Source organism: Gorilla gorilla, chromosome 9 (genome assembly GCF_029281585.2).
Source record: "Gorilla gorilla gorilla isolate KB3781 chromosome 9, NHGRI_mGorGor1-v2.1_pri, whole genome shotgun sequence".
Classification (NCBI taxonomy): Eukaryota; Metazoa; Chordata; class Mammalia; order Primates; family Hominidae; genus Gorilla; species Gorilla gorilla.
Genome location: NC_073233.2, coordinates 21,071,372 through 21,092,276, shown reverse-complemented (window position 1 = coordinate 21,092,276; position 20,905 = coordinate 21,071,372). Strand labels below are relative to the sequence as shown.

At 36.1% G+C, this 20,905-nt stretch overlaps 1 protein-coding gene and 1 pseudogene across 2 annotated transcripts in view; one reads left to right on the top strand and one right to left on the bottom strand.

The window, feature by feature from the left end:
- The window catches only part of PDE3B (phosphodiesterase 3B), a 220,183-nt gene that overhangs the window by 171,257 nt on the left and 28,021 nt on the right, over positions 1–20,905 (bottom strand). The window lies entirely within an intron of this gene.
- LOC109028685 (mortality factor 4-like protein 1) lies at positions 17,799–19,066 on the top strand (annotated as a pseudogene).

The window sequence follows — 20,905 nt, the reverse complement described above, 5'->3', positions numbered from 1 at the left end:
AAGTGAGCATATGCTGTAAGAAAAATGGTGCCAACAGACTTGCTCAACACAGCGCTGCCACAAACCTCCAATTTGTGAAAAACACAGTATCTGTGAAACATAATAAGTAAAGTTTTATTCCCTTTTACAGGCATACTTCATATAAAGTGAAGAGTAAGAGCACTGCACCAAAACAGTCATACAAAATCTTATTTAAACCATGCAACAAACCTATGGTGTAGATACTATTATTATTATATATATCATTTTTAGAGATAGGGTCTTGCTTTGTCACCCAGGCTGGAGTGCAGTGGCATGGTCATAGCTTACTGCAGCCTCAAATTCCTGGGCTCAAAGGATCCTCCTGCCTCAGCTTCTCAAGTAGTTGGGACTACAGATACATGCCACCATGCCTGGCTGATTTTTAATTATTTATTTTTGTAGAGATGGGGGTCTCAGCATCTTGCCCAGGCTGGTCTCAAACTCCTGCACCCAAGCGATTCTCCCACCTCAGCCTCCCAAAGTACTGGGATTACAGGCATGAGCCACCACACCTAGCCTGGTACTATTATAAATCAATAATTTCAGAAGGGAAAACTCAGGTAAGCAGATGTTGCTCCTATTAAATTGTAAATGATTTGATCTTAGTAAACACAATTTGACTTGCATAAAATAGTTTTCTAAATATACTGACAAAAAGCAACATATAAGTGTCCTACCTGGCTTTCCTTACCACACTATCTGAAATATCATCCTATACAACTCTCTGTCGCCTTACTCTCCCTTGTTTTTCTTTGTAACACACATTACTATCTGACAATATATACGTACATGCTTATTTGCTTATATTCTGTCTCTTCCACTAAAATGTAAATTCCATGAAGGCAGAAATTTTGTGTTGTTCACTGCTCTATCTCCAGCACCTAGACCTGCTTCTGGCATATAATAAACACTCAATACATTTTGATGAGTGAAATGGAAAAAATAATAATAAATATCCTACCTGACACTCAATTCTGTGACACCTTTTTCCATACCATCTATAAAACTAAGAGAAAATAAGATTATTTCATGTATTTTCTATTAATTAGTTTACATAACTTACTAGCAAAATACTTGATAATATCTCTAAGCTGATTTGGGGCAATCACTTAATAAGTCAACAAATTCTGGAAGATTAATTTTAACATATTCAACTAATTAGATAATTAAGATAATTATCTTCCAACTATGTCATGAAACATTTCATTTTAAACATCCAAATGAAAATCTTTATAAATTATGTGATTGTAAGTCTTTATAAATTGTATAATAAATCTTAATGAACTAAGCATAAAATGTTGATTTGCAGAAAAATTACAGCATTATGAAAATCAATTATTGCACTCAGCACTAGCACAGTGCTAATACAGTAACAATTAAATCACCTTTACTGAATTCTACTATTTAGAACACTCCTGTGTCTTGATCTCATTTCCTTTTTCCTCCCTGCTCTCGTCACTATTTCTACACTGCTTTAACCTCTCTTGCTATTGCCTTTAATTTTTCCTTCTGTGCTATTTGCATGTTTTCCCTTCCTTTAACGTATTTAGATGTCCACCTACCTTTGAAGCATGCACACATACAAAAAAACTTCCCTGGACCTTGCTTTCCTCAAAAGCTACTGTTCTTGGACTCTACTGCCACTTTCTTTAAAAAGTACACAACCTCCACTTCCCACTCCCAAATTCATACTCATTAGTGAAGATTATCAATAATCCCTGAATGGCCAAATGCAACTGCCTTCCTTAGCTACCCCAATGCATCATTTAAAACAGTACATATTCTCCATCCGTGATTTGTCTCCTCTTAACTTCCATGATTCTGTGCCTCCCAGGTATTGTTGGGCCTGAACCTTCTAGAATTTAGGGGGCCTTCTTTAAAAAAAAAAAAAAAAAAGGAAGCAAAATTACAAATACAAAATTAGGTACAAAGGTGAATACTTACTTAGAATGAGAAAAAAAAGTCACAGCATCATAAACATCACAAGAATCCAGAAAAAATAACAATAATGTTATCAATAAACTCCCTGACACACCTCTAGTATACTTCAACATATCTTTTGCATAACTTTTGCTATCACCTCTTCATATGGCAATTATATGTAAGGTTTTCTATAAATATCTTTTTAATTTTCAAAAGACTAAATTGTTATTTATATTTTACAAAATAGTCTTCACAAACTGTTCACAAACTACTACTGGTAATGTCATAAACTTTTAGTATTGTCAAATTTAGAGAAACTCATATATTTTCTTTCATTTATAAACCATTCGATTTGGAAGAATTTTTCCCAGACTAGCTTCTGGCCCCATGTATTTCAAATTTTGTTTCTCTTATCCTACCACATACTTCTAAATGTGATGCATTATAGGACACGTCCATATCACCAGGTGATCTCTAGCCTTCCATCTTTGTGTCATAACACTAAGTGTTAACACAGTGAGTAACAACAGTATTCCTTGATATCCTTCCTATACCAGAACAGCTAGTCTATATTCAGAAGTGACATGACCACATAAGTATATGCCTCCCAAACTAAATGTAAATCCTATTCAACTTCCCCTTAGCTGGATCCCAAAAATGCCTGCAGCCACTCTAATGCCATATGACATGAGGGTAAGTCAGAATGAAAGAAATGGCAATATCGAAATGCCTTACTTTTGGAAATCCTACAGAAACATATGCCCATGTGAAAACCTTCCTCCCACAGACTTGAAAGGATTTTATGTAAGCGACAAACCTGGAGCTTAAATTTAATTAGCTTAATGATAAATCCCCCAAATCCCTGACACTCTGAACCTCTTTTCTTCACTGACTGACTCTTCATCATGCCAATCACCAAACATAGGTACTTCCCCCACAGTCCTTGTCTTTCTCCTAAAAACCTACATAATGTATTTCCCAAAGTCACTGTGTCCTTAATTGTTTTAATCATATCTACACTCTTTTTTTTCAGTCTCATCCATTCCCAAGCTTCACCTATGACCTTCGAAGCAAATAATCCTCCCTCTAGAATCTAGTAACTAGACTATCAATTCCACAAGCAAAGGAGATGCTAGTCTTGTGGTCTGCATGAATTCCAGGGCTTCAATCTTAAAGGACATATATTAGGCCTTCAATAAAATATACTGAGTAACTTCTAGAGTATAACTCTAGCCTTATTCTCTCTTTCCAAGCTCCTAGTCTAACATTTCAAATTGCCCACTCGTCTTTTCCACCTAGATAACGTCTACCCTGCTTCCCAAGAAACAGACAAATTCCCATAATACTTGGGAGTACTTTGAACTTTATTTTAACCCTCAGCGATATATTTTAAACTCTTAGTAGATAATTTTCATCGTATCTGTTCAGAAAACTAAAGCACAATGAAATCATAGGACTTATGACAAATCCAGATTATTCCACCTTTAATTGCACGAACTTCCCTCTCTAAAACAAATATGTGGGACGCATACAGTGGCTCAGGCCTGTAATCCCAGCACTTTGGGAGGCCGAGGAGGGTGGATCACCTGAGGTCAGGAGTTCGAGACCAGCCTGGCCAGCATGGCGAAACTTCACCTCTACTAAAAATACAAAAATTAGCCAGGCATGGTGGTGGGTGCCTATAATCTCAGCTACTGGGGAGGCTAAGGCAGAAGAATCGCATGAACCCAGGAGGCAGAGGTTGCAGTGAGCCAAGATCATGCCACTGCACTGCAGCCTAGGTGACAGAGAAGACTGTCTCAAAACAAACAAACAACAACAACAAAAAAAAAACCAAATATGTGGCTGATGAGCCGCATAGATCTAGCTGTAATAACTTATCTGGAATCACACTCAGTGACCTACACAAAGACACCAAAATTAGAAATAAAAAGTGAATGGCTGAGTGCTAGTTATCAAAAATGAACAAATAAAATACTTCTGAGAAATAAAATAAATACAAGACTAAATGTCAATAACAAATATGTCTATAAACATATCTTAAAGTTTACACATAGAATGTACTCAGACAATACAGAGTACACACACATTCAGTCATGTAGCCCTCTCCACTGAAAGGCCTCATTGTAAACACACTACTAAACAAGAGTTCCCAAGCAAATAGGACAAAGTGCTGACATAAGTGTCAGCACTATACACAGATACTGACGTATGTCTATTTGCTTTCAGTTGCTAGGATTCGGTGTGTCCATTTTTCTCTAAGCTTAAAAACATGCAACTCTGATGTCCTGAAGATTCCATAGTTAAACAAAGATTGATGGATTTCTTGATATACAAAAAATATTTCAAATTCAAATCTCTAATTTCCTGAAAATACTCATGTTCTCTCTGAGAGAGAGGGAGAGAGGGAGACAGGGAGCGGGGGGGGGGGGGGGTTGGGGAGGAGGGAGAGAGAGGGAGGAGGGAGAGAGGGAGAGAGGGAGAGTGAGAGAGAGAGAGAGAGAGAGAGAAAATTTTAATTCAATTTTAATAAAATTAAATGAAAAGGGAAACTACATACTTTCACCTGAGTATCACAGAAATAAAATTCTGAGTGCAGCTTTAAAAGAAAATATCTCCTATGTTTTCAGAACCTTTCTGAATCTATATAATGAAAAGCATATATTTTGATTATTCAAAAAAAGAAATTGTATGTTGATGAGCAAATTCCTAATAGGAGTTCCAATTAGCATTCATTTCACCTCTTGAATTATAATCTTATAACTTTATGCTAATCAATTAGATATTGACAAATAAACAGAACTGTATGTCATCCATACGATCTGTGAGAGAAAAGGTGACAAAAGATCTGATAGGCAACTAAAACAAAAACAGTGGCAAACCCCAAGACTATTTTTGTAGCTCTGTAAACTATCATCTTATCTCAAATTATGGGTCAGTTGGAAAGTTCCCCTGGGAACTTGCCATCTGCTCTTGGTACAGCCCAGGTATAATGCATAAAATGGGCTGAAAATACCCTTGGGTGACAGAAAAACCAATCAAATTTCCAGTAAAATCTTCATAAGTTTAATGCTTAATATTAAATAAACATAGTTCTATTGTCTCCCCACTTGCATTAGCAGTTTGCTTCATATTTCCCACTGGCTTTCAACCACTTAAATATTTCTCAGCTTTTAGTAATATATACTTTAGAAAAAAGCTCCCACACTATATTTTAAGATTCAAATAATTCAAATCAATTCAATATAACATTCTAAATTTACTATAAATGTTTTTAAGTAGACATTTAGGAAGTCACAATTTAATAATTTTTCTGCCTTTATATATCTTCCCTACCTGATAAAGTAATATTCTTCACAAATCAGAACTTCATTCTAGCAAGAAGCATTCTAAACGTCTATTATCTTAACTTTTGTTCAAATTGTTTGGCTAATTCATTCTCATACCTCTGAGTAACACATGGATAGTCAGAAGGCATTTTCGTCAAGTTTAATAAAACCATATTACCAAAAGGAATAAATATAATACACCTGCATTTTTACTATAAAAAATATTTTAATAAAAGAACGGCCAGGTGTGGTGGCTCACGCCTGTAATCCCAGCACTTTGGGAGGCCGAGGCAGGTGGATCACGAGGTCAGGAGATCCAGACCATCCTGGCTAACACGGTGAAACACCGTCTCTAATAAAAATACAAAAAATTAGCCAGCCATGGTGGCGGGCGCCTGTAGTCCCAGCTACTAGGGATGCTGAGACAGGAGAATGGCACGAACCCAGGAGGCAGAGCTTGCAGTGACCTAAGATCATGCCACTGCACTCCAGCCTGGGCGACATAGCAATACTCTGTCTTTAAAAAAAATAAAAATAAAAACAAAGAATGATATTCAGTTTGTTAACTGAATAATAAAAGTGGCTTATTTTTAAGTTAAATAGATGGTAAGGTAGTTTAAAATTTAAAGTAAGTATAAAGCCAATTCAGTCTTTACTTTCCTCTTTAAATTTTAATCACTCATAAAAAAAGAAAGCTAGATGTTTTCCTGTCATTTAAAATGTCTCAGGTTAAAATAACTTATCCCCAAAGGAAAAACTTTCCTCTGTGTCTTAAAAGTTGACCACTATTTCAACAGTCTCAAATTAATTCAAGGCTAAGTTCTACTAATCACTGTTATTATTTTCTTTATAGTTTAAGCACTAAAAATTATATAACTTGTATTACAAAGGTTATGAAATACAGTAGATGCCCACAATCAACTATCCTTTAAGGATGGAATTAAATATTTGTCATTAGCACATAAGGGTTGAAAATATAGACTCAGATAAAGGTATAAGAGATTTGTAGAATTCGAATGGAAGACTTGTGTCTTTGTCAGATAGGAAGAATGTAAAAAAATTTTTAAATTTAAAAGAATTTAAAACCCAGGCAGAATTCTATCAGGCAATGAAAAGACTGGTTGAAGAAGTTAGGTAAAAACTTAGAATTAGGTGAAGAATTTCTTTTACCTGTACAAAACTGAAGAACTTCAACATTTAAAGCATGAAGACTGGAAGTAGATATTGGTGAAAATCTAATCTCATTTCTAGGATATGGACTTATTTCAGCAACCATAAAAGGGCTTACCTGTCCACCTGTGGCATAGGTAGAATCACTCTGGCTAGAGGCAGCCCCAGGTCCTGTTTCACAGCCAAAACTCCATGACCAATGAGAAACTTCAAGTCGTTTGGAATGATAACCAAAACCTACTTGAGTTTTCAACTTCAGTATGCTTACTGTGATACCCTAAATTATCAAGAATGATATAAAACTTAACTCACGAAAGATGAGGCCAGGTGCAGTGGCTCATGACTGTAATCCTAGCACTTTGGGAGGTCAAGGCGCATGGATCACCTGAGGTCAGGAGTTCAAGACCAGCCTGGCAAACATGGTGAAACCCTGTCTCTACTAAAAATACAAAAATTAGCCAGGCATGGTGGTGCACGTCTGTAATCCCAGCTACTTGGGAAGCTGAGGGAGAAAAAGCACTTGAACCCAGGAGATGGAGGTTTCAGGGAGCCGAGATTGTGCCACTGCACTCCAGCCCAGGTAACAGAGCAAGACTCTGTCCTAAAAAAAAAAAAAAAAAAAAAAAAAGATGAGAAAAATGTTCCCTTAGTGATTAATTGTCTTCCAAGACTAGAATAATGAATAAATCAAATACATAGTAGGTTTAGGGAGGATATAGAACATTCATATCCCATTCTGGGGCAAGGAGAGTGGTGCAATAGATTCGTACAACTACTTTCATGTTGCGGGAAGTCAGGGACCCTGAACAGAGGGACCGGCTGGAGCTGCGGCAGAGGAACATAAATTGTGAAGATTTCATTTTAATATAGACATATATCAGTTCCCAAAATTAATACTTTTATAATTTCTTACGCCTGTCTTTACTGCAATCTCTGAATATAAATTGTGAAGATTTCATTTTAATATGGACATTTATCAGTTCCCCAAATTAATACTTTTATAATTTCTTACACCTGTCTTACTTTAATCTCTTAATCCTGTCATCTTCGTAAGCTAAGGATGTACGTCACCTCAGGACCACTATTGTGTTAACTGTACAAATTGATTATAAAACATGTGTGTTTGAACAGTATGAAATCAGTGCACCTTGAAAAAAAAAACAGAGTAACAGCAATTTTAGGGAACAAGGGAAGACAACCATAAGGTCTGACTGCCTGCAAGGTCAGGCAGAATAGAGCCATATTTTTCTTCTTGCAGAGAGCCTATAAACAGATGTGCAAGTAGGGAAGATATCGCTAAATTATTTTCCTAGCAAGGAATATTAATAATGAAGACCCTGGGAAAGGAATGCATCCCTGGGGGGAGGTCTATAAATGCTGCTCTGGAAGTGTCTTATGCGGTTGAGATAAGGACTGAAACATGCCCTGGTTCCCTACAGTACCCTCAGGCTTACTAGGGTGGGGAAAAACCCCACCCTGGTGAATTTGAGGTCAGACCAGTTCTCTGCTCTTCAACCCTGTTTTCTGTTGTTTAAGATGTTTATCAAGATAATACGTGCACAGCTGAACAAAGACCCTAATCAGTAGTTCTGAATTTGCCCTTGTACTGTTTCCTCAGAAGCATGTGATCTTTGTTCTCCTTTTTGCCCTTTGAAGCATGTGATCTTGTGACCTACTCCCTGTTCTTGTACCCCCTCCCCTTTTGAAATCTTAATACAACTTGCTGGCTTTAAGGCTCAGGTACGCATCACGGTCCTACCGATATGTGATGTCACCCCCAGAAGCCCAGCTGTAAAATTCCTCTCTTTGTACTTTCTCTTTATTTCTCAACTGGCCGACACTTACGGAAAATAGAAAGAACCTACGTTGAAATACGGGGGGTGGGTTCCCCTGATACTTTCAAACTTTGAAAAACAATTTGGCATTTTCTAGCAAAACTGAAGACTGACATAATCTACAACCTAGTAAATCTATCCAGGATAAGTACCACAGATAAAATCTCATATCTAGACATCAAATATATGCAGAGAATTGAAATCATACAAAGTATGTTCTCTGATCATAATGAAATTGAACCAGAAATAGGTAACAAAAAGATGGCAGAAATACTCCAAACACTAGAAATTAAATAACTTCTAAATAAGCCAGCATTCAAAGAGGAAGTTTAATGAGAAATTAGAAGATAGTCTGAACCAAATAAAAACTAAAATGCAATGTATCAAAATTTATGGCACACAGCTAGCATAGTGCTTAGAGGGAAACTCAAAGAATCTAATGCTTATATTAGAAAAGAATAAAAATCTAAAATCAATCATCTAAGCTTTTATCTTAACAAATTAGGAAAAGAAGAACAAAATAAACCTAAAGCAAGCAGAAAAAAAAGAAATAATGATCAGCTCCCCATCAATAAGAATGATAACAGAAAAACAATAGAGAAAATTAATGAAACCAAATCTCATTCTTTGAAAAGATTTAAAAATTTATAAACCTCAAACAAAACTGATAAAGGAAAAAAAGATAGACATAAATTACCAATAACAAGAATAAAAGAGGAATACCATTATAGACTCCATAGATATTAAAAGGATAATAAAATAACACTACAAATAACACTTTACACATAAATTCAGTAACTAAGATGAAATGAATCAATTACTTGAAAAATTCAAACTACCAAAGCTCACCAATGATGAGATAGATATTCTGAGTAATTCTATAACTATTAAATAAGTTCAACACATAGTTTAAAGCTTTCCAAAAAAACAAAAAGAAAAAAAAAAATTTAGACCCAGATGGTTTCACTAGCAAATTCAACCCAACATTAAAAGAAAAAAATCAGGCTGGGCACGGTGGCTCACGCCTGTAATCCCAGCACACTGGGAGGCCAAGGCGGGTGGATCACCTGAGGTCAGGAGTTCAAGACCAGCCTGATCAACATGGAGAAACCCTGTCTCTACTAAAAACAGAAAAAAATTAGCCAGGCGTCGTGGCGCATGCCTGTAATCCCAGCTACTTGGGAGGCTGAGGCAGGAGAATCACTTGAACCTGGAAGGCGGAGGTTGTGGTGAGCTGAGATCATGCCATTGCACTCCAGCCTGGACAACAAGAGCCAAACTCCGTCTCAAAAAAAAAAAATCAATACTATGTATCAATAAAAGAAAAATATTTTAAAAAGAAGAAATAAAACCAGGTCTATACACTCATTTCTGAAAATAGAGGAGGGAAAACTTCCCAATTCGTGTTGAGAGTCACCATTACCCCAATACCAAAAAAGGTATTAAAAAAAAAACAAAAAACTACAGGCCTATGTCCCTCATGAACATAGCAACAACAAAAATCCTTAATAAAATATCAACAAATCAAATCCAGCAATGTATAAGAATATATCACAATCAAGTGGGATTTATGCTAGGAATGCAAAGCTGTTCAATATTTTTTAAATCGACCAATATAATCCATCATATTAACAGTTTAAAAACAAACCCACATGATCATATTGATGCAAAAAAAGGCATTTGACAGCATTCAACATTCATTCATGATAAAAACTCTCAGCAAACTAAGAACTGAAAGGAACCTTCCCAACATAATAAAGGGCATCTAAACAAAAGCTACAGCCAACATCATATTTAATGGTTTCCTAGATTGGAACCAAGGAAAAAACATAATATCACATCTCTCTTATTCATCATGGTACTGGAAGTCCTAGCCAGTACAATAAAGCAGGAAAATAACAAATAAAAAGTATACAGCTTAGAAAGAAAGAAATCAAACTGTCCTATTGACAGACAACGTTATCATTTACAGTCGACCCTTGAACACAGGTTTGAACTGCACAGGTCCACTTATATGTGGATTTTCCTCTGCCTCTGCCACCCCTGAGACAGACTAACTGTTCCTCTTCCTCCGCCTCCCCAACCTACTCAATGTGAAGACAGTGAGGATGAAGACCTTTATGATAATCCACTTCCATGAATTAAACAGTAAACATATTTTCTCTTCCTTGTGATTCTCTTAATAACATTTTCTTATCTCTAGCTTACTTTATTGTAAGAATATAGTATATAACATATATAACATAAAAATATGTGCTAATTGACTGTTTATGTTGATGGTAAGGCTTCCAGTCAACAGCAGGCTATCAGTAGTTAGGTTTGGGGGAGTCAAAAGTTATTTGTAGATTTTCAACTGCTTCAGGGGTCAGCACCCCTAACTTCCACCTTGCCGCATTATTCAAGGGTCAACTGTACATAGAAAAATCTCAAGAAATCTATGAAAAATGCTTCCAGAACTAATAAGTGAATTCAGCAACATCACAGAATACAAAGCCAACACACAAAACTCAATTGTATTTCTATATACTAGCAAAGAGCAACTGGAAACCAATTCTTTTTAAATACCATTTACAACAGCTCTAAGAAATAAAAACAGACAGTCCTCAACCTATGATGGTACAACTTACAATTTTTCAGCTTTACAATGTGTATTAGTCTGTTCTCACGCTGCTAATAAAGACATACCTGAGACTGGGTAATTTATAAAGGAAAGAGGTTTAATTGACTCACAGTTCCACATGGCAGGGAAGTCCTCACACTCATGGCAAGAGAGAATTTGTACAGGGAAACTCTCCCTTACAAAACCATCAGATCTCATGAGACTTATTCACTATCACGAGAACAGCACAGGAAAGACCCTCCCCCACGATTCAATTACTTCCCACTGGAAGTAATGACATATGGGAATTATGGGAGCCACCATTCAAGATGAGATTTGGGTGGGAACACAGCCAAACCATATCACAGTGATACAAAAGCAACATACATTCAGTATGCTCCTCGACTTACAATGAAGTTATGTCTAGATAAATGCACTATAAGTTGAAAATATCACAATTTGAAAGTGTGCTTTCAACTGATAAAAATATTAAGTCAAAAATGTGCTTTTCACTAGTTTGAAAATATTAAGTCAAAAGTGTGCTTTTCACTGGTGAAAATACCATAAATTGAAAGTCTGGTTTTGACTGGTGAGAATATTGTAAGCCAAAAATATGTTTTTGGCTTACAATATTTTCAACTTACGATGGGTTTATCTGGATACATAACCCCATCATCATAAGTTGAGGAGGATCTGTACTTACATGTAAATCAAATAAAAAGTCAACAGGGTTTATATGCTAAAAATCACGAAACACTGATGAATAAAATCAAAGAAGACCTAAGTAAATAAAGAGATATATCATGTCCATGGATTGGAAGACCCAACAGTAAAAATGTCCATTCCTTTTTTTTTTTGAAGTCATTTCTATTTTTATTTTACCAATCATTTTAAAACCAGCTTGTTTAGTAAAGTTATACTTAAGTCACATGAACTTGAGAAGTACTTAGACTTATTTAACTTATGAGTACTCTTTTACGTGAATGTCAATTTTGTAGACAGAATGTATAACAATAAGTGTACATACAAATAAACACATCTAGACGTGTATATACACATACAAATGAAGATTCAATAGCTTTTACCTTGGAACTCTAGCCATGAGACAGCAATACAAACTTGCCGGTTTTACTTTTGTTTGCCCCAGTAGTTAATCCAATGAAGGCAGTGAACCAAAATTTCAGGTAAAGCAGTTTCCATGGCAGTTTAATTTTTAAAGGTCAAACCTCCCCAGACTCCAAAGAACACTGGGGCCAAACAGCACCAAAGGAGAACATCACATATAACCAGGCCTGACCCTGCTTGGAACAGCAGCATCAAAGCCTGCATACATGCAACTCCATCTCACTTTCCCATTCAACAGCACACTTGATTCCAAACAATACTGGGGCCAAACAGTATTGCAACTGTGAGATAAAATTCTAAGGAGGGCTTAGTACTAGGCCTTAGGACCTCTGCCAAGGGTGTTCCCTTCAGAGAGGTTGAGGTCCAAAGGATCCCCTGGGGCATCCCTCTTTGGGGTCCAGTCTTAAGAGTATCAGACGTCTCTGACGTTACGTGGGCACCAGTGCCGCTTTGCATGTTTTCCCTCCAGAGGCAATGGCCTACTACTATGAGCTTCCCTTTGGTTCCTAGGTGTAATCTCTGACTTTCAGAATCCTTAAAATTTGATAAGGCCATCTTTTCCCATGTTTCCTGGTCCACTACAGTGATGGAGCAAAGGAGGAGGATTTGGTCCCACTCCAGTGGAACAGCATGCTTCCTGTTCCACTAGAGTGATGGAGCAAAGTGGACTTTGCTCCATTCCGTGAACTGTAGTGATAGGAACTGGAGGCTAGTGGGTTTCTTTTGTCCTTAGCCAGTCGAGTAGAGTAAGGGAAAAATTTAGTGTAAGAAAAGAAGATTTAAGTTGCCTGAAACACATGTGAGTTCGCCCTGAGCTGCTCCACATGTAGGGATCAGGAACTACAACCAGAAAAGACAGAAGAGAGTCCTTCAGAGTGACCCCAGCCAGAAATCTGCAGCTGCCTCTGTGTTTAGGCGCTGCCCCCCAAGGGTCCCGAGTAAAGAAGAGATTCCCCTGCATGGAGCAGAAAGGAAAAGGAAAAAAATAAATCCCAAACTTATTTTACATCCTGGCTGGCTTGCCAAAATATGTTACCAGTGGAGGGTGTCTAGGTTCTTGGTGTCTTGAACAAAGAATTGGACAAAATGCACAAACAAAGCAAGAAAAGAATGAAGCAACAAAGGTGGAGATTTATTGAAAATGAAAGTACACTCCACAGAGTGGGAGTGGGCCCACACATAGGGGCTCAAGAGCCTAAAAAATGTCAATTCTACCCAAATTGACTCTACTAATTTAATGCGATTATAATGGAAATCCCAGCCAAATTTTTCATAGATAAAAACAAGCTGATTCTAAAATGTTTATGCAAAGGTCAAACAATATTGAAAAAAAAAAGATAAGAAGATTCACACTACACAATTTTCTAGTAATCAAGACAGTGTGGTATTGGCAGAGGGAATGACACATTGATCAATGTGACAGAATCAATAACCCGGAAATAAATCCACATAAATATAGCAAATTAATTCTTGACAAAGGTGCCAAAGCCATTCGATAAACAAAGGAGAGTACACAACAAATGATGTTAGAATTGGAAATTCTGTATGTAGGAGAAAATAAACCTAAACTTAACACTTTATACAAAAATCAACTCAAAATGCATCACAGGTCTTAAGGTAAAACATAAAGCTATTAAATTTTTATAAGATTTATAAGAAAATATAAGAAAAAATATATATGTCCTGTGGTTAAAAAGTTCTTAAATATTACATCAAAAGAACTTATAAAACAAAAAATTGAAAAACTGAACTTCATTACAATTAAAATCTTCAGTTCTCTGAAAGACATTGTTCATAGAATGAAGAAACAAGCTACAAACTGGAAGAAAATATTTGCAAATCACAAATCCAACAAAAGACTTATATCCACTTAACCAAAGATGATACATAATGTAAATAAACCCATAAAAAACAGATGCTCAAAATCATTACCCATTAACGAAATGCAAATTTAAATCATGATGCAATACCACTACACACCTAGAATGACAAAAATAAAAAATACTAACAATACCAAGTGCTGGTCAGGATGTGGAACTACTAGAATTTTCATACACTGCCAGTAAAACTGCAAAATGGCATGAACACTCTGGAAAACGGTGGCAATTTCTTATAAAGTTAAACATACACTTAACAAATGACCCAGCAATCCCACTCTCAGGTATTACACTAGAGGAATAAAAACTAATGTTCACACAAAAACTTGTACGTGAATGTTTACAGCAGTTCTATTCCTAATCAACACAACTGGAAAAAAAAACCTAAATATTCTTCAAAGAATGAATGGATAGGCCAGGTGCAGTGGCTCATGCCTATAATCCCAGCAGTCTGGGAGGCTAAGACAAGTGAGTAACTTGAGGCCAGTTCAAAACCAGCCTAGCCAACATGGCAAAGCCCCATCTCTACTAAAAATACAAAAATCAGCCAGGCGTGGTGGTGCATGCCTGTAATCCCAGCTACTCCGGAGGCTGTGGCATGAGAATCACTTGAACCTGGGAGGCGGAGGTTGCAGTGAGCCGAGATCGTGTCACCACACTCACTCAAGCCTGGGCAACAGACCAAAACTCTGTCCCCAGAAAAAAAAAGGATGAATGAATGGATAAACAGGTACATCCAATCAATGGACTACTACTTAACAATAAAATATAAACTGGTTCATGCAACAACTCGGATGAATCTCAAAGGCATTATGCTAAATAAAAGTAGCCAGTCTCAAAATGTTACATGCTGTGTGATTTCACTTATGACATCAAGAAGATAAAACTACAGTGAAGGAAAAGAGACTAGTAGTTACCAGGGATTAGGGATAGAAGGAAGATACAACTACAAAGGGATAGAAAGCACAAGGGAACTTCTGGAAGTAATGGGACAACTCTATGTCCTGAATGTTGTAGTGGATATACAAAATCTATACTCATGGTAAAATTCATAGAACCATACACCAAAAAACATCTATTTTACTCTGTTAATTTTTTATTTTAAATTTAAAAAAAAAGGTAAATACTTAAGATTCGAGGGAAAGATTAAGTGAGAATATGTTTACAATTCAGTGCTTTGAACAACATCTAAAACATAGAAAGATATCATTACATATATGCAAGTTATTTTTATGAAGTAATCTACAAAGTTAAAGATAACAGGCTACCTAACCTTATGCCATGAGCCCCATATCAAACCCTGGATTACTTCCTCAATCCTCAGAGAGTGATTTTGCTTGAGAATAAAAGAAATAAGCTTCATTTCCTCTATTCTGAGGAACTCAAAATGTATTCTGAAAATGACACCACCAGAAAACTCTAAAATACAACAAGATAAGTGCCATCTTACCCATTATAGGTTCTATCCCTGGTTTTCATTTTTTTTAGAATTTAAATCAGAAAAAAAATTAAAAACTAAGGCTAGCTTCCTATATGTAAGCCAACAAATATACTACCAATTTATTTTAGACAAGGGTGCCAAGTCTTTTCAACAAAACAGTGCTGGAACAACTGGTTATCTACATGGAAAAAGCAAACTTTGACCCCCTACCTTACCTCGTACCCAAAAAATTACTTCAAGTTAGATCATACACCATAAAACTTCTAGAAGAAAACAGAGTACCTTAGAGATGCTCAAGCAAAAATTTCTTAAGGTATAAAAAAAGCACTAAATGTAAAGGAAAAAAATTAGTGCATTAGACTTAAACAAAATTGAAATGTCTGCTTATCCAAAGACATTTGGAAAATGAAGAGGTAGGCAACAGATTGAGAGAAAATATTCATAACACAAACATATGGCAAAGGACTCACATCCATAATATAGTGACATGCCACATAACGAACTTTCAGTTGCAGCTGTCATGACATTGTGACGCGGTTACTTTTTTATAAAGTAATTGGAAAACTAAAAAGCCTAAGTGTTCAGTGTTTATAAAGTCCATAATAGCGTACAGTAATGTCCTAGACCTTCCATTCACTCACCTCTCACTCACTGACTCACCAAATGCAATTTCCAGTCCTGCAAGCTCCATTCATGGTAAGTGCCCTATACAGGTGTACATATTTTTACCGTACTTTTTCTATGTTTAAATATGCTTAGATATACAAATACTTAGCATTGTGTTACAACTGCCTACAGCATTCAGTACTGTAACATGCTGTACAGGTTTGTATCTTAGAAGCAATAGGCTATAACATATAGCCTAGGTGTGGAGTAGGCTGTAACATCTAGGTTTGTGTAAGTACTCTATGATGTTTGCACAATGACGAAATCACCTAACACATTTCTCAGAACATATGCTCACTGCTAAGCAACGCATGACTGTCTAAAACAATTACAAACCAGTAATTTTTTGAAAATGAACAATCCAATTTTAAAATTAGCAAAAGACTTGAACATTTCACAAAAGAAGATACATAAATGGTCAATAAGAACATAAAAAGGCATTCAACATCACAGGTACTATATGGCTAAAATAAAAGAATGGCAACATCAAATGTTGGTGAGGATGTGGGGCAACTGGAACTCTCATATATTGCTGGTAGGAGTGTAAATGGTACAACCACTTTGAAAAAGTGTACGTCAGTTTCTTTTAATGTTAAATACACATCTACTCTGACTTAATTTCACTCTTAGGTATTTACCCAACAGAAATGAATACATGTCTCCACAAAAAAGACTTGCACAAGAATGCTCAGAGCAGCCTAATTCATAAGGCAAAAACTGGAAACCTAAATATTCATCAACATAAGAATGTATAAACAAATTGTGACAGAATAATAAATAAATTGTGATGTATTCATAAAATATATTCATTCAGGGAAAATATTCATTGAATATATTCACGACTGATATACAAAACAATATGAATGCATTACAGGACAGTATATGAAGTGAAAGATGCTCAACACAAAAGAATGCATACTGTATAATTCTATTTAAAGAGGTTAAAAAACAGTTAAAACAAATATATGGCAATAGAAATCAGTAAGTGGCTGTCTCTGAGGAGCTGGATGGAACAGACCGGAAAGAAGTTCAAGGAAAGATTCTGCATCTTGTTTTGGTTCATGATTACATAAGTGTATATAACCATCAAAACTTCAACTCAACATTTAGGCCCATGCATTTTATTATATGTAAATTATCTGAATTTTTTTAAATAAGCAAAAAATAAAATGAATAACAATATTAATAAGAAAGAAAAAATACTGAATCAAGATTATAAAGGAACGACCCCAAAGATTATGTCTGCTCTTAAGAAATAGAGAAATAGGTGATAATTTACCATCCAACAGAAAAAAAAGTTACCTCTCTTTAGGAGACAGTCCTGAAAACAGAAACACAGACTTAAGGCCTAAAAGGTTCTAAAGCAGCTTTTCATCCTCAACTCCAACTCTGAGAACTTCAGTTCTACCTGATGAAGAATTATATCAACCTAATATGTGATAACAAGGAAGATATACATTAAAAGCAATAAGAAATCCCTTATCCCAAACTGCCTTAATAGAAATATTATACATCCGTATCCTTTATACCTGCCATGAGGGCAACCAGCCCACTATTTCTACAAGCCGTTTGGTGAGCAAGAGTTGTTTCTTTATAAAAATAATAAAAAAAGTAGTAGTCCTGCCTTACCTAAAGTAACAATTTTCAAGACTCATACATACTCTCTTTCATTTGAACATAACTTCATTTTTAATAAAAATACAAATAAAAACTTTTCTTAGAATAGTAATAAAATCAGTTTTACATCCCAGTTGCAATCAGGATCAAGATGCCTCTCCCTAAGTGTAAGTGCTATATAGAAGTTCAATATTTTTCCTATGGGGGTAAGAAGCAGAAATTAATTAATTGTTACCCTCATATTCACTTTAAGTAGTTCAAATAACAGCAACTATAGAAGATTGTTAGCTAAAAATCAAAGTTAGTAAAGTTTTAGTTGGGGGTGGTAGGAGAAGGAGGAGACAGCAAATCACTTATAAATGGCTTCAAAACAGGACCCAAAGCCTAAATTCCAGGAGGTTGAGTGAGTGCTGTGCTTTCATGGGCCTCTTCTTCACGAAACAAAGTGTGTAAAGGTTGCCATTAAGGACAAACAAGTGAAATACTTTATACATTACAGTGGTTGGAATAAAAATTGGGATGGGTGGGTTCCAGAGAGCAGAGTACTCAAATACAAGGACACTAATTTGCAGAAAGAGTAAGAACTTCAAAAAGCCAATCAGGAGCAGTATGCAGAGGGGAAGACGATAGCGCCTGCCCCAGGAAAGAAGATATCTGGTCTCCAACAGAAAAATGTTGAAGTGAAAACAAAAAAGAACAAACAGAAAACCCCTGGAAATGGAGATGGTGGCAGTACCAGTGAGACTCCTTGGCCTCCTTGGAAGAAAAGGACCCGGGTAGATCCTACTGTTGAAAATGAGGAAACATTCATGAACAGAGTTGAAGTTAAAGTAAAGATTCCTGAAGAGCTAAAACTGTGGCTTGTTGATGACTGGGACTTAATTACCAGACAAAAACAGCTCTTTTAACTTCCTGCCAAGAAGAATGTGGATTCCATTCTTGAGGATTACGCAAATTACAAGAAATCTGGTGGAAACACAGATAATAAGGAGTATGTGGTTAATGAAGTTGTGGCAGGGATAAAAGAATACTTCAACGTAATGTTGGGCACCCAACTACTCTACAAATTTGAGAGACCACAGTATGCCGAAATTCTTGCAGATCACCCCAAGGCACCCATGTCCCAGGTGTATGGAGTGCCACATCTCCTGAGATTATTTGTATGAATTGGAGCAATGTTGGCCTATACACCTCTGGATGAGAAGAGCCTTGCTTAATTACTGAATTATCTTCATGATTTCCTGAAGTACCTGGCAAAGAATTCTACAACTTTGTTTAGTGCCAGAGATTATGAAGTGGCTCCTCCTAAGAACCATCCTGAGAGCCATGTGAGAGGCGCTCTCACTCACTTATGTTTGGATCTCTGTAAACACATTTTTGTTCTTAGTCTATCTCTTGTACAAACGATGTGCTTTGAAGATGTTAGTGTGTAACAACTGATGTTTTTTTCTGTTTTGTTTTAAACAAAGAAAATAAAAGGGGTAATAGATCCTTTTTCTTTTTTTTTTCATTTCAAAGTCACTACCAGTGTATTCAACGATGGACAACAGAGGATATGCTGTAGAGTGTTTTACTGCCTAGTTGACAAAGCTGCTTTCGAATGTTGGTGGTTCTATTCCTTTGACACTACGCACTTTCATAATACACGTTAATGCTATATGACAAAATACTCTGATTCCTAGTGCCAAAGGTTCAATTCAGTGTATATAACTGAACACACTCATCCATTTGTGCTTTTTTTTTATGGTGCTTAAAGTAAAGAGCCCATCCCTTGCAAGTCATCCATGTTGTTACTTAGGCATTTTATCTTTGCTCAAATTGTTGAAGAATGGTGGCTTGTTTCATGGTTTTTGTATTTGTGTCTAATGCATGTTTTAACATGATAGACACAATGCATTGTGTAGCTAGTGTTTTCTGGAAAAGTCTATCTTTTAGGAATTGTTTTTCAGATCTTCAATAGATTTTTTCTTTAAATTTCAAAAAAAAAAAAAAGTAAAGTTTTTGCTATGACTCCCCAGCTAAAAACTACATTTCTCCATCTCTCTAGTAGCTGAGTAAGACCATATGACTAAGTACCAGTGGAATATGAGCAAGATGATACATGCAACTTTCACCTCACTTGTTTAAAATAAAATTATTTATCTGGACTCTGTGGACTCTCTCTTTCCCCTTCCTCGCTGACTGGAAGATAAGTGTGACAATGTCCTAGCTTGACCATGCAGATTAAGACAAGACCCTAAGAGGTGGCAGAGCAACATAAAGGAAGGAGCCCGTGAAAGACCCAGCAGCCTGAATGTGTGACCTGTTGTTATATGATAAATAAACTTCTTTCTTACTTGAGCCACTATATTTGTCTCTTGTTAACATTAGTTTAGCCTTTATCATAACAAATAGACCAACAAAACTAGTTCTTGGTTTTATTTCCCTAAGCCTTTCTGATTTGTGTTTCACCCCTAATAAAACACTGTGATTTTCCCTTCTTAGTAGGTTTTCCTAAACTATATACAAACTACATTCTCTGTGTAAAGTATGGGAAAGTATTTTTTTAATTCCATCTCAAATCTAGCTTACCTTATTGCACTTACGTATTTAACTGTGCCATTTGTAATAGCTATAAAAAGCCCTGTGTTCAGATAGAAGTTTCATGAATTCACTTAATAGCAATGCATTAAGTGCAAAATTAATAACAGTGCTATAATGCTACCTAAAATAATAAGAAAAGGGATAAGACATTGTCCTTGTGCTTAAGAAACTCAGAATCTAATGAGGAAGCCAATTGTATACCTAATTAAAATATAATATAAAGATACTTTAACAGTAGTATCTGGTAAACACTATAAAATATATATATATACATATATATGTATATATATGTATATACATATATATGTGTGTATATATATATATGTATATATATATATATTTTTTTTCAAGACAAGGTCTCACTCTGTCACCAGGCTGGAGTACAGTACCACAATCACAGCTCACTGCAGCCTCAAATTCCTAGCCTCCCACCTCAGCCCCCTAAGTAGCTAGGAACACAGGCACACACTACCATGCCTGGCTAATTTTTTAATTTTTTGTAAAAACAGAGTCTTGCTATGTTGCCCAAACTGGTCTCAAACTCCTGGCCTCATGCAATCCTCCCATCTCGGCCTCCCAAAGAGCTAGGATTACAGGGATGAGCCACCATGCCTGGCCTATAAAATATTTTTTAAAGGACATTCTATCCAGGGATGAATGGGGGAGAAAGTCATCTGAGATAGTCCAAGTCACTACTATGTCTCACTTGGATAACTGCA